At 49.9% G+C, this 12,789-nt stretch overlaps 1 protein-coding gene across 8 annotated transcripts in view; it reads left to right on the forward strand.

Moving 5' to 3' along the window:
* The first annotated feature begins 7,169 nt into the window (after positions 1 to 7,169).
* The window catches only part of NAV1 (neuron navigator 1), a 255,039-nt gene continuing 249,419 nt past the window's right edge, over positions 7,170 to 12,789 (forward strand). For 3 of the 8 annotated variants that reach the window (XM_083444210.1, XM_083444211.1, XM_083444212.1), the window contains exon 1: positions 7,528 to 7,648. The gene's annotated coding sequence lies outside the window, so the exon portion shown is untranslated. Of the gene's footprint in view, positions 7,649 to 12,789 lie in introns of all 8 variants that reach the window. The other 5 variants (XM_083444214.1, XM_083444200.1, XM_083444197.1 and 2 more) reach the window with 4 other exon arrangements.

The following is a 12,789-nucleotide window of genomic DNA, read 5'->3' on the forward strand; positions in this document are numbered from 1 at the left end:
CTTTTCCTGTGGGCTGAGATTAGCCAGTTCTCATGCCATTGTAGTCACCGTTTAATCAGAGCCTGGGCCAAGCCCCTCTGCCTACTTTTAAAGCCAGAGCTCAGCTCTAAATATGTGAAGCAATGCCCCTGAGCATGTGCAGAGTGCACCTCCTTTCCCACTGAGTGAGTGCATCTTCATCTTAAATTCAGGGAAAGGACTACTGGGTCAAAGGGTATGGTATTCAGGGAGACATAAAAAGGTAAAGGGACCCCTGACCATTAGGTCCAGTCGTGACCGACTCTGGGGTTGCGGCGCTCATCTCACTTTACTGGCCGAGGGAGCTGGCGTACAGCTTCTGGGTCATGTGGCCATCATGACAAAGCCGCTTCTAGCAAACCAGAGCAGCGCACGGAAACGCCGTTTACCTTCCCGCCCGAGCGGTACCTATTTATCTACTTGCACTTTGAGGTGCTTTCGAACTGCTAGGTTAGCAGGAGCAGGGACCGAACAATGGGAGCTAACCCCGTCGCGGGGATTCGAACCACCGACCTTCTGATTGGCAAGTCCTAGGCTCTGTGGTTTAACCCACAGCGCCACCCGCATCCTCAGGGAGACATAAAATCATAGAATTGTATGGTTGGGAAGGGACCCTGAGTGTCATCTAGTCCAACCCCCTGCAATGCATAAATCTTTTGCCCAGTTTGGACCTTGAACTCACAATCCTGAGATTAAGAATCTCATACTTACCCTGTATTTTTATCATGTGTATCACCCCGAGAGCTTGTGAGGAAGGGTGGTATATAAACTGAATAAACAATAAAATAAATAATGCTCTGCCGACTGAGCTACCCCAGACATTCGTGTCTCCTTAAAATAAATGAATAAATCACTTAAGGTCATGTGGTACCTGGAATGCTTAACCTGAAGTGGGTGAGCCTGCAGTGTGGCACAGCAGCTGCTTCCCTGGTCTGGAAATGTCACAACCAGGCAGTGTTGGCTGGTGTTCTTTGGGACTGGTAGGGTGGAATGCAGGGAGACCAACAGTAGGGGGAGCCAGAGATAAAGACAGATGAGACAACTATTTCTAGATTTGTCCTCATCCTCTGACCTTCTGAGTTTTACAAGGGCAACACTTAGACTAGGGAAGAAGATGCTGACAGCTGGGGCCGCCCCATGGCTGGTTGTGAGTATGAAGGCAGGTAGGTGGGAGCTAGCTGAAGGCAGACTGGCAAGGCAGCACCCCATTCATCCTATACTAAAGCATTCACCATGGATTACCATATGTCCTCCTGAGCGTGATAGGCTGGCCATATTTTAGCCAGACATTATGGCTTTAGTGGATGGAAGATTTGACTCTCTAACCCAGGGGTCGGCAAGGCTTACCGGGCATGGGCCAGATCACTCCTGCGGAGATCCTCCTCCGGACTGGCACAGCGTGATGCCAGAAATGGTGTCTGCGCATGTCTGCGGTGCCGGAAATCACTTCTGCACATGCCCAGAAGCCCAAAATTGTGCCTGCGCAGAAGCGATTTCCAGCATCTGGGCATGTGCAGAAGCGATTTCCGGAGCCGCGGAAGAGAGTCCCCACACCATGCTGCGACGGTTTAGGGACTCACCAAGTGGGCAGCTCAGTTCGGCGGTGGCTTGGGGGCCGGTTAAATGGCCTCTGCGGGCTGCTTCCGGCCCATAGGCTTTAGGTTGCCGACCCCTGCTCTAACCACCAGCACCCGTGTAGCCAGTCCTGTTTGGTTCAGTTGCAGGATCCACATCTAAGGCATAGGGCTCTCAGCGTTGGAACAGCATTAAAGGCTCCATGTCAGGCAGATCAGAGAGCATGTGGGCTGCATGCTATGACACAATGGGACCCTTGTGCTCCTCGTGTGGTGGGTGAAAGGTCGCTGCTGAATTCTGATGCAGAGATGAGTTTCTCTGAGAGCAGTGAGAGTCTTGCATCTGTCACCAAATAGGGGATGGGCTCCTTAAAGAGAAGCAATGCAGGAATCTCAACTAAGTCATCCATGAGGGATGGCTATCCAACCTCTGCTGAAAAACCTCCAAGGAAGAAGATCTCACCACCTCCCAAGGGAGACCATTCCACTGTCAAACAGCTCTTGCTGTCAGAAGGTTTAGTGGGAATCTCCTTTCTCATAAGTTGAAGTTCCTTTCTCTCAACTTTGCGCTGGACTAGCAGTGATGTTGGTCAATAAACTGAGATGGCACAGTTGACTCAAGGGGTCACCAAGCACTGCTGACTAAATGCCCACTCCCCAATCTCCTACTATTTACTCCTTGCAAGCTCTGGTGTATATACTGCTGCAAAGGCGGCAGGCTACGAAATATACCACTGACTGTATGGAGCTTTCTTTTCTGAACTCATCTGGCCTCTGTTTTGGCAGTACAGTACCTGTGCTAAACAACTTTTAAACAAGTCAGACTTCAGTATGAGTGAGTGGACCCTCTTCTGGAAATGTCAGATTGCTTGGCCAGGGCTTGAATGCCATTGGCTAAATTGCTTGGTATGTGAAGACAACTTGGGGATTATAGAATATGGGCTGGGAAGATGCAGAGAAATGATCACTGTTGGCTTAGCAGCTGTCCACTACAATCCAGCAAGGATGCAGTGTGCCTGAGGAGACTAAATCTAGAATCCTATGTGTGCTTACTTGTGAGTAAAGTACACAGTAGGAATTAATTCTGATTAGATATCTGGAGGATACACATCTGGGAACAATATCATCAGCTGAGAAGCTGCTAGCATCATACATCCCTCAGTTAATTAATAGACAAATCCGCTTTCTCGGCCACTGTAATTCTAGTACTATATAGGATTGCACCCTAAATCCCCAAATCATAAAGGGAATTTGGGACAAGTTGTTACTGAACTAGCTTCCTCCCAGGAGAAATGTATAAAGATGGGCATCAGACTGTTGCTTCTGAATCAGATCCCAGGCATGGCCAACGCCAAGGGAGCAATCATATGGCTAAAATGAAACTGAGTGGAGGTTCTCAAACACCATCTGCAGGCCTGCCTGCTTGTTTACCGTGTTTTAAGGCCTTTGATTTGAACTGTTGTGATTTTAAGGTTTTTATGGTTTTTAGTGCAAGTCACCTTGGGTTACCTTGCAGAAAAAGGGGCCAACAAATACAGTAATAAGCTGTTTTGCCAATTAACTCTGCTGGCTTTTAAAGGATCTTTAGTCAATATATGAGGGGAAATATATTTTTATTTGAACAGGATAGGAAAACCTCCTCCAACAGCAACAACCAAAACCCTCAAACAGTAAACCTTCTTACAATGAGAAACAACCCGAAAGGAACTGTTCCCCCCACCAGACCTTCACCCTCATACAACACAAGCTCCAACCCTGAGAAGCCTCAACAGAATTTGGTCTATCACCCTCTTCCCCCTGACCACATTGCCCTGTACTATTTATACCTGCCTCAACCAGGTGGGGCTGTATTTCTTCACAGCCACCACCTGTGGCTCCTAATCAGGGCAATGAAGCCCCAGCTGGGCCACCCCTGAAGGCAGGAGTGCTCCTGCAAGGACTCACAGGAAGGGTTGGCTGCCAAACCTACACCTCCTTGGTTTTCCTTCCACATTTTCTACTACATAAGCATAGTATAACAATTCTCATTATGCCAAGGACTGCTGCCACAAAACACCTTGCCTTCAGCACTCCTCTCACAATGCACTTTGATTCCACTATTCTTCTCAGTCTTCTGTGACTCAGCAAGGTAAGGCACCAACTCCCTTGCGGTCTGTCTCTTTGCTTATTGAATTAGGGCCATTCTTAGTTCAAAAGTACATGGATGTACGAACCAGCCGCCTAACATGCACCTATATAAGCACCCAGTGCTTTTTTCTAAAAAAATGTTTAAGGGTACTGTGGTTTTCCTACTCATATTGAAATACTGCCCCTCAATTAGCCCAAACTTAGATTCAAACTTAGAACTAATTTCCAAATGCTATATTCAGATAACCTGCCAGGTTCTTTATTTGGTGCTTCTTATCTCTAAAACTAGCCTTGCTAGTGACCTTGTTGAACTTCTGACAGCACAGTGACAACAAGGGCCCAGGTGGATGATCGTCTGGTACAGAACTCTTGCTGTTGCATGCAAAGTGCCAGTAGCTTCATCCTGATCAAAGAAAGTGTGGATCGTGGCTATTAATGGTGAAAAGATTTGGGCTGGAGGACCTTAACTGTGGAGCTAACCCTGAGAGACCAACAGTGGTACACACTGTATCTTGAACACATACTGATGAGAGTATGTTCCATATAGTGTTGTCCTAGTTGTCAGGAATTCAGAGGCAAGGAATACAATGGAGTACGGTAGCTAGAATGTGGTGGGAACAATGGCCTTTCCCCCAAAACATTGGAAGCTGTGTTGTACAGGATCAAGCTTATTGGCCCATTTAGGCAGCTGTTTTCCAGGGTCTTAGGCAGAAAGTCCCCTACAGCAGGCTTCCTCAACCTCAGCCCTCCAGATGTTTTTGGCCTACAAGTCCCATGATCCCTAGCTAGCAGGACCAGTGGTCAGGGATGCTGGGAATTGTAGTCTCAAAACATCTGGAGGGCCGAGGTTGAGGAAGCCTTTCCTACAGACTCTTGTAGTGAGGGCGGGGGGGGGGGGTTGTATCCTTCAACAGAAGCACAACCTCAAATGGTGACATCTGGAATACACCTAAAGAGCAAACACCATGTCCTTGTTTTGCAAGCAACCAATTATCTGAACATAGGAGGTCTGGACAGCAGCATCCAGGCCCGTTCAAATGGGTGGGCATTGCACAAGAGCAGGATTGTGGTCTTGTGCAGGCTCTGTTCATTTGAGAGATGTTTTCACAGGAGAAATCCTTGCCAGACTATATTCTTTGATAAGCGGAAGGGAGTGGTGTCACTTGGATTTTTTCTTCTTCTTGGGCTGATACTGCTCCCTTCTCTGTTGTTTTCCTAAGGACTTTCCCAGACAACCAGTTGCTTGCAAAATAAGAGCATCATCTGTGCTCTTTTATGGTAAGGTATCCAAATGCCGTTCTTCAACTTTGCTTGAGATTATGGAATAGACCCATTTCGCCAGCACTCGGGACTGTCAATATTTTGTTGCTGGGGAAATGCTGGTTTTTTCTCCAGATAGAGTGCATTCATTGTGATTGCAATTATTGTGTGCAATGTGGCCGTGTAACTGTCCCCGGGACCTTTGGGAGGGTGCCTATGCTGTTAATAATTATGGAGGGCACAATTGCACACAACCCCACCCTGAAATGTAACAGTGTGGCCCTTTCTTTTACATGAATAAAAACAGAGGCATGATCCAACTAGAGTTGAAGTCTGATTATTTTTGTAGGTGAAAGGTGGTGGGTTCCATGGGCATAGCCAGATTTATGAAGGACACCCACCTGTCATCACCCTCTGTCTGGCTTAGCCGGTTTTCTAGTTGTGTTGCTAGAATGCCCCACAACCTCATCCAAGTGATCCCAGCAAGCAATTCAATTTCAAAAATTCTGATTATTTATACTTTTTATTTATTTACTTGATTTAGGTGGGGCAGCTGCCCCCTGCCCCCCTGGCTTCGCCCATGATGGGCTCCTACACCAGGCTCTCCCAACTTGGTGCCCCTGAGATGCCTTGGACTACTGGCACGGTATGTGGTCAGGGATGATAGGAGCTGTAGCCCAAGAGGGCACCAGACTGAAGTTGTTGTTGTTGTTGTTGTTGTCTATTGCATTTATATCCCATCTTTTTCCTCAAAGGAGTTCAAGGTGGCATACATGATTCTTCCCCTCCTCATTTAATCCCAGCAAGAACCCTGTTATGTACTGAAGTTCTCACCCTGGGCCAGCAGGGGGATACTATAGATAGTTTTCACTCAGGTCCACATATGCAAACAAGGAATTGAAAGTGACGTTCAGTGATTGGATAGTTACAGAAAGTTGTTACTGTTGTGTTGTAGTGGAGCTCTATGTAAGCAGGCTGGCTGAACCCTTCAGTTCAGTTCAGTTCAGTGTCTGTGAATAAACAAGAGCTGTTTGAAGAATCGCTGTGTCATCTGATATGTTCACCCACAACTTAACAAACTCTGGGAAGAAGGTGAAGCAGAGGAGCAGTGACTGGCCCAAGGTCATCCAGGGTCGGCCCCACTGGCTCTTGGGAAGGCTGGGACACTGATAAGGAGCTTTTCAGGACTTTGCCTTGAGAATTTGTTGGTGCATTAATTGGCTGACTGATATATTAATAATTTCTAACCCACCTTTTGGCAGAACCAGGTCCTCCGTCTGCTTTTGTGCAGTAAGCCTAGCTGGGAAATGGGGAACGACCGTCTCTTTCTTCGCGGCTTCCCCTCCTCTGGCAAGGCCACTGTGGAGAGCCCGCCCCCTTGTCACTTTCAGGCAGCGAGTTCCTGCTAAGGCGCTTCTGCAGACTTCGGATGTGCAGAAGCCCCGAGAAGAGAGGCTGTCAGTCTCACGCCCTAGCTTTTGACAACAGAAGGAAACTTAGCAATGCTTCCTTTAGGACAGGAAAGGAAAAACGGGGCGCATTTAAGTCCCCTCCCCGCTCTGTTTTTATTTATTTATTAAACGGAGCTTTACGATTGTCTCCTTGGAGCAAACTAGGTACCCCCCTTTCTAGTGAGGGACTTGGCGAGGGTCGGGCAAAGGAAATGATGTGGTTCTTGCGCGGGGGGGTGGGGAGGTGTTTGTGTCACCATTCGCAAGATCCTATGAATAAGCCCTCCTTCCTTCCTTCCTGATCTAAGGGAGCGAGAGTATGTGCGCGTGTCAGTCACATTTTTTTTAACGAGATCTTCTGGATAAACTGAGAATCTCAGCTCGCCACGGCGCACCACGCCCGTCCCTCTCCAAACCATTGTTGTCATTTAGTGAAGGAAGCCAACAGCTGGAGGAGAGATTTCCTGCCTCCCCTCTGCCCCCCCCCCCCGCCACAAAACGTATCAGGGAGAAAAAGAAGAAAAACGCAGGCGAGGGGCTGGTCCAAAGACCTTGGCAGGGGGATCCCCCGACCCACCCACCCACGCAGGCCTACGAGGGGCAGGCAGCTGTCATCAGGAGGACCCCCCCCCTCGCCCCAAGACTAGAGGGTTTTCTCAGGCTCTTTTTCTGGATGAGGAAGCCTGGCGCTGGACTAAGCAGCTCGCTAGAGCCTTTGAGTTTCTGGAGAAAGCATCAGGGGACGGGGAAAAGGAAAAGAGAAAAGGCAGCGCGTGTGTGCGCGCTGGTGTGTCACGTCACGGCCGCCTGGCACCCTCCCTCTCTCTCTCCCCCCCCCTCCCTCCTTCTCAGACACCGCATAAAGAGCTGGCTGGCGTGTGCCGGAGGGGCACCGAGGGCCCACGTGACCGCCCCTCCCAGTCGGCATCCCCGGGGATCGGCACTTTGTTCAGGATGCTGCCGCTCGCCGCCCCCATTGTGGACTGAAGATCTTGAGCATCGCCGACGCGGAGGGGGCTGGGCGAGAAAGGCCGGCTGGCTGCTGGAGGGGGGGCACCCTTCGCCGTCCCGACGGGGCGCTCGCTGGAATAAAAGGGGGACAGGAAAACGGGGGGGAGGCGCCGGAGGCGGGTGCTGGGTGAGGACTGGCGGCGGATCTTCTCCCCAAGGCAAAGGAGGGAGCCGAGGCGATGGGCGAAGCGCAGACCGCCTAGTAGGGTAAGTGGCTGACTTGGACGCGTGCGCCTAGCCCCGCGTGGATGCTTGTTTTGGGTGTCTGCGCGTGTGGTCCTCCAGGGGGCACATGCCGGGTTGGGGGTGGCCCCGCGAGGGAACCCCTCTGCTGCTGCGTCCCTCGAAGGCCAGCAGGATGCTCTCCAGCCGAGGCATCCAGCCCAGCCCACGGCAGCTCCGCGGAGAGCCTGGCAAGGAGGGGCTGCGCGGGTCCTGGTACATTCTGTTCGGCGGCGCTTGCCAAGCGGACGGAGGTCCAGGCGGGCTGCTTGGCGGGGCTGCTGCGTCCCAGCTGCGCCTCCGAGGGCAGCGTGTCTGCTCCGCGAGACGGTGACTCAGCCTAAGGTCAGCGATGGGTGGGAATTGGGCTGGGAGGGCAGCCCCCTTGCTCTGTCCCGTCCAGGCTGGCAGAACTTGAGAGCACGAGGACGAGCCCGGCTAACTTCTGGAAGATTAGGAGACTTGCAAACTCAGGCTGAGCGGTGGCTGGTGCCCGTCGGGGCTGGAGGGAGGGAGGGAGACTAACAGCGGAGCTGGAGCCAATGACAGGTCGAGCCAACTAATCCTCGCTTTGTCCTACCCCCTGCTGAGTCCGTCAAGGGGACGGAGACCGAGGAGGAGGAGGAGGAGGAAGCAGCAGCTGACAGGCTGGCAACCCCCGGACAGCCTGCAGGTTAGAAGACGGGCAAGCGAGGGATAGCTAATGGAGCAGTACAACAGCCGCCCAGATCACTGCTGAACATGCAATCCTAAAATATACGCAAGCTGCTGTCATAGCATCATAGAACTGTAGAGCTGGAAGGACCCCAAGGGTTCTTTAACCCAACGCCCTGCAATGCAGGAATCACAGCGAACCCCGCTGACGTGGGCACAAGCCCCACTGAATTCAGGAGGACTTCCTCCTGAGTAGGCTTCGTTAGGCTGGCCGCCTTATTATGATCAGACGCAGACAAGCTGCCTGTATGGGCTGCCCCCCCCCAACTCTGAGTGCTTTCCATCACCTGCGAATCCTCCTTGCCTCCGCCCCTTCTCTCCTGTGTGTATTTGACACTTTCCCCAATTCTGGCTACCCAGTTGTGTCACTCAACAATTTTATTTTGGGCTTGGGCTGCCACACAGGGAAAGCCACGTGGATGTGCAGGAGGGGAGGCTGAGCAGAGAGAAACCCCCTGGTTCAGCATGGGAGACATACTTCTGCTTCTGTCCTTGATGATTCCCCACCCACCTCTCATGCCAAGGGGTGTGTGTGTGCCGGGATTTACTAACTTGGGGTAAATCAAGACAGGATAGGATTTTACCAGTTATAGCTGCTTTTCCGGCAAAGGTAACTTGGGACATCACGTTAGAGCAAGTGGCACCAAGATGCTCAAGGTGGAGTACATAATTTTTCCCTTCCCAATTTTATCTTCACAACACCCCTGTGAGGTTGGTTGGGTTGGAAGATGGTGACTGGCCACAGGTCACCCCAATCAGCTTCCTAGCTGAGCTGTGGATTTGAACCCTAGTCTCTTGGTCCAAGTTGGCATCTACTCACTCCACTCTACTCCATACACTGCACCACATGGGCTCTGCTGCAGCTCTGTACATAAAGTTTTTAGATCCAAGGACAGGAAAGTCCAATATGCCTGCAGTGAATGCATGTGTCGGAAAGATGAACTCATAGCCAGGGATCTGAGACTGACTGTACAGATTGTCACATATTGTGAGCTGTGCTATTAAGAAAGTTCCTCTTCCCGCAGCGCATAGTTAAACTACTGGCTCTTGCAAGAGGCAGTGATGTGCACCAACTTGGTGAAAGGGGATTAGAGAAACACGTGGAGGATATGTGACCACTAGCCACAATGATCTCCGCCTGCAGTTGGAGGCAGGCTCTCACATTATTATGGCATTTAGTCTCCTGCAATGTGAACAGCAGGATCATGTAGTTCTACCCCACATGGAGGTTTCAGACTTCGCCCCACCTCACTTTGTGCAGAAATCCCTGCTGTTTTCACAATGCATGCACAACAAAGATCTGTCGCTGTTTATTTGTAGCATCCCAAACCCCTCCAGACAATGAGTCTCGTGTGCCAGTGTGGCATCCCCAGTCCTAAACACAGAGTGAGCTCAGCTCACAGCCTCCCTTTTTCATCATCAGCTCTACAGGCCAAGAGGATATGAGCTTAAAGCTGGCTTGGCTGATGCTCTTTCTGTGTGTGTGTATTGTCAGAGGCTCCTGAGCATGACACAGGGGAGAAGTCATTTCTGGTAATAGTCTACCAGGAAATAGGCCAAATGGTCATTGGGCTGGGCTGTGGGCGCTAAAGGGGAGGACGGAGAGTCTGTGTAATCATCAAACGGTATTCCAATTCCTGAGGAAGCTGATAAATCATAAGGAACAAGCGTGGCTAACAATGAATGCGGCTCATTCTTCCTTTGGAAATCAGGCTCCCTGTGTTTTGTTTCGGTTTTGTTATGGTATGTGTGTGTATGTGCTTTACTGCTAGTTTGCTCTGAGCTGGGTTAAGCGGCTTTAGCAAAAAAATGTGGGTTTTGTTGCTGTTGGTACATACATAACAGATACACACCATGCCTCTGATAACAGGCTGCTGTACAGACACACTAAGCAAGAGGCAGTCTGGTCTTCAGAAAATTCAAGGATCCGCATCTAGGAAGCACAGACAAAGAGAAGTAAAACAGCAGGGAGGAGGGGAGCAATGTGTGTCCAAAGACCACCCAGCAGAGGACCAGGCTCCCCCCCACCCTTACAGCCAGGCTGGCACGCACCCCTACACACACCCCACCTGGACTAGGAAGACCCGAAGCTTAATCTTCCAAACCTTGATCATTCTTAGCAGTGAGACATTTGAATTCATTGTTATTAAAATGATCTCTCTAGTTTCTCCAAGCCTGCTGTGTTAATTATTTGGATTGCTGGTGACATTGTTGCTGTAATTCGTCCGGAGCCTGCCGGGATAGGGTTGGCAATATATAAATGATGACACGGCTCTCCTTTTATGAAAAAGGGCCGCAAGGTTTATTTGCTCACATTTGCCTAGCCGGGTGAAGCCTTGAAAAGCACAGCAGATGCAACACAATAACCCTTGTTTGTTGAGTGGCAGGCTGGAGGTGGCAACAGCTTGGCACAGCTCCCTAAAGGGAGTGCCCCCTTCCTGCTGCCATGGCTCTTTGGCGAATATCACTCCTGCAGTGCTTGGCTTTTAGCTTGTTTCTGAGCAGATCGGCCTGCCACAGTTTCATCCCGGTGGTCACCTGGGCTTCTTTTGGAACATTCGCTTGGGGAGAAAGGAGAATCTTGGGAGGTTAATTTATGGGAAGTTCAGATGCATATTGAATAGGCTGGTTCTATGTCGGTTGCAGCAGGAAGCTGAATTCAGGCTCAGCGTTTTCATTTCTCAGCTGGGCAAACAGAGGCTTGGAATCCTCCCTTTGCCTTCTTCAAGCTGGCCTTTCCATCATATCGCTGCCAGTAGGAAACTTTGGCAACGCTGCTCTTTAGATCCTTTGGGTGCACCTGTTCTATTGATGGGAATGTTGAGAACGGCCGTCTCAGGTTAGAACCAGAATGAGGAAGACCAAGCCATTGGTGGCACTGCAGGAGTGATGCTTACAGACATCAAGAGATCAAGGGGGTTAAGTCACATGGCCAAATTGGCATGTGAAATGTTAAGTGGAGTTGGAGCTGGCCATTGTGTCAGAGCAGCTTTGCTGTATCCCCAGCTCCCAGCTTGGCTTGCACTGCACGGGGTCAGGGCTGCCATGCCTCTCCTGTGGGGCAGAATGAGCTGAGCTTCTGGGAGAAATGCAGTGCTCTTCCATTTAACTCACATCCGGGCTTTTTGGCTTAGTCGTGAATTTGTGCAATAGTAAACAGGAAAAGGTCTAAATGGTGCAAACAAACGTTTGAGAAAGGATCTCTAGATGTTTTGAACCTGAGCGATAGAGCGCCTAATTCTCAGGCAGAAGGTTGCAGGTTCAATCACCGGCATCTTCAGGCTGGGCCAGAAATGCCCCCTGTCCCTGGAATGTCCCTGGAAAACCAGTGTCAGTCAGAGATGACAAAAATGGTCAGACTCAGTATAAGGCAAGTAGAAACCCACCCAACTCTGCTGAGATTAAGGCATAGATGATGAAGAATGTTGCAGGAAGCTTTCCCCACTCTGGTGGGGGAGATGTAGCCAGAGCGGGGAAACTGGCTGATTCAGCTCTGAGGAAAGATCAGCATTTGCTGCCCCAAGAGCTGCTTTCTGCGCTATTGATTAGCCTGCACTGGAGGCCTCAGAAGGTAAGCAAGCTCATTAGGCCTGCCTAAGCAACACAGAAAGAGGCTGTCTGTTTTAAGTTGGCAAAAACCAGAGGCAGATTCCTGGAAGAGGACCCTGAGAAAGCTGAATGATGTTCCATATTGGACCAGCTCATCAGCCAAGACTTTCTAGCTCTTATTTTAGCCTGGGGCATTGATTCCCAAATGAGGAGTCTGGCCCCATCAGGCAATCATGGGAGACTGTCAGCAATGAGTGCCTGAAATGATGGAGGATAATAGGCTAAATGAGGAGGGAAGTGATATATTGGCAAGAAGGAAATGTTGAACAGGTGGAGTCCTCAGTACAGTTAAACATTTTAGTAGCAATGGAAAATTTGTTGTATGGAATCTGTAGGGTTGAAGAATCTCTGCTGTTTAGAAGACCTTCAAGCTGGTGTTGTCTTGCTTTCTACTGCCCTCTTCCAAGACCAGACCCAGGGGGAGGGAATGGCAGTCCGATCGTATGTCATCATGTTAGCTGCTACAATGTAGGCAGAAGCTGGTTCTGCTGTCTGAAGCTAACATAAAGACATAAAACAGGTATAAACAGAGAACTCCTGGATGCCAACATCCAGGTTTAGGGCAAGTACTCTCCGGTGAGAGAACACCAGCAGAGATTTAAAATCACAAAACATGCAGCAAAGTAAAGTGCGGAAATATAGGCTGTTAGACCTTTAAAATATGCTCTTGTAAGTTCCTTCCAAAGTTTCCCTCTTCCCCAGGCATTGAAAAAGACAGCATGTTTGGTAAGTTAAAAACGGTTTACTTACAAACTCTCCAAAGGTCAGATTCATACAGCATTCAGAAAATGCAGGCAGTAAAA

Source organism: Podarcis tiliguerta, assembly GCF_965153285.1.
Source record: "Podarcis tiliguerta genome assembly, chromosome: 6".
NCBI lineage: Eukaryota > Metazoa > Chordata > Lepidosauria > Squamata > Lacertidae > Podarcis > Podarcis tiliguerta.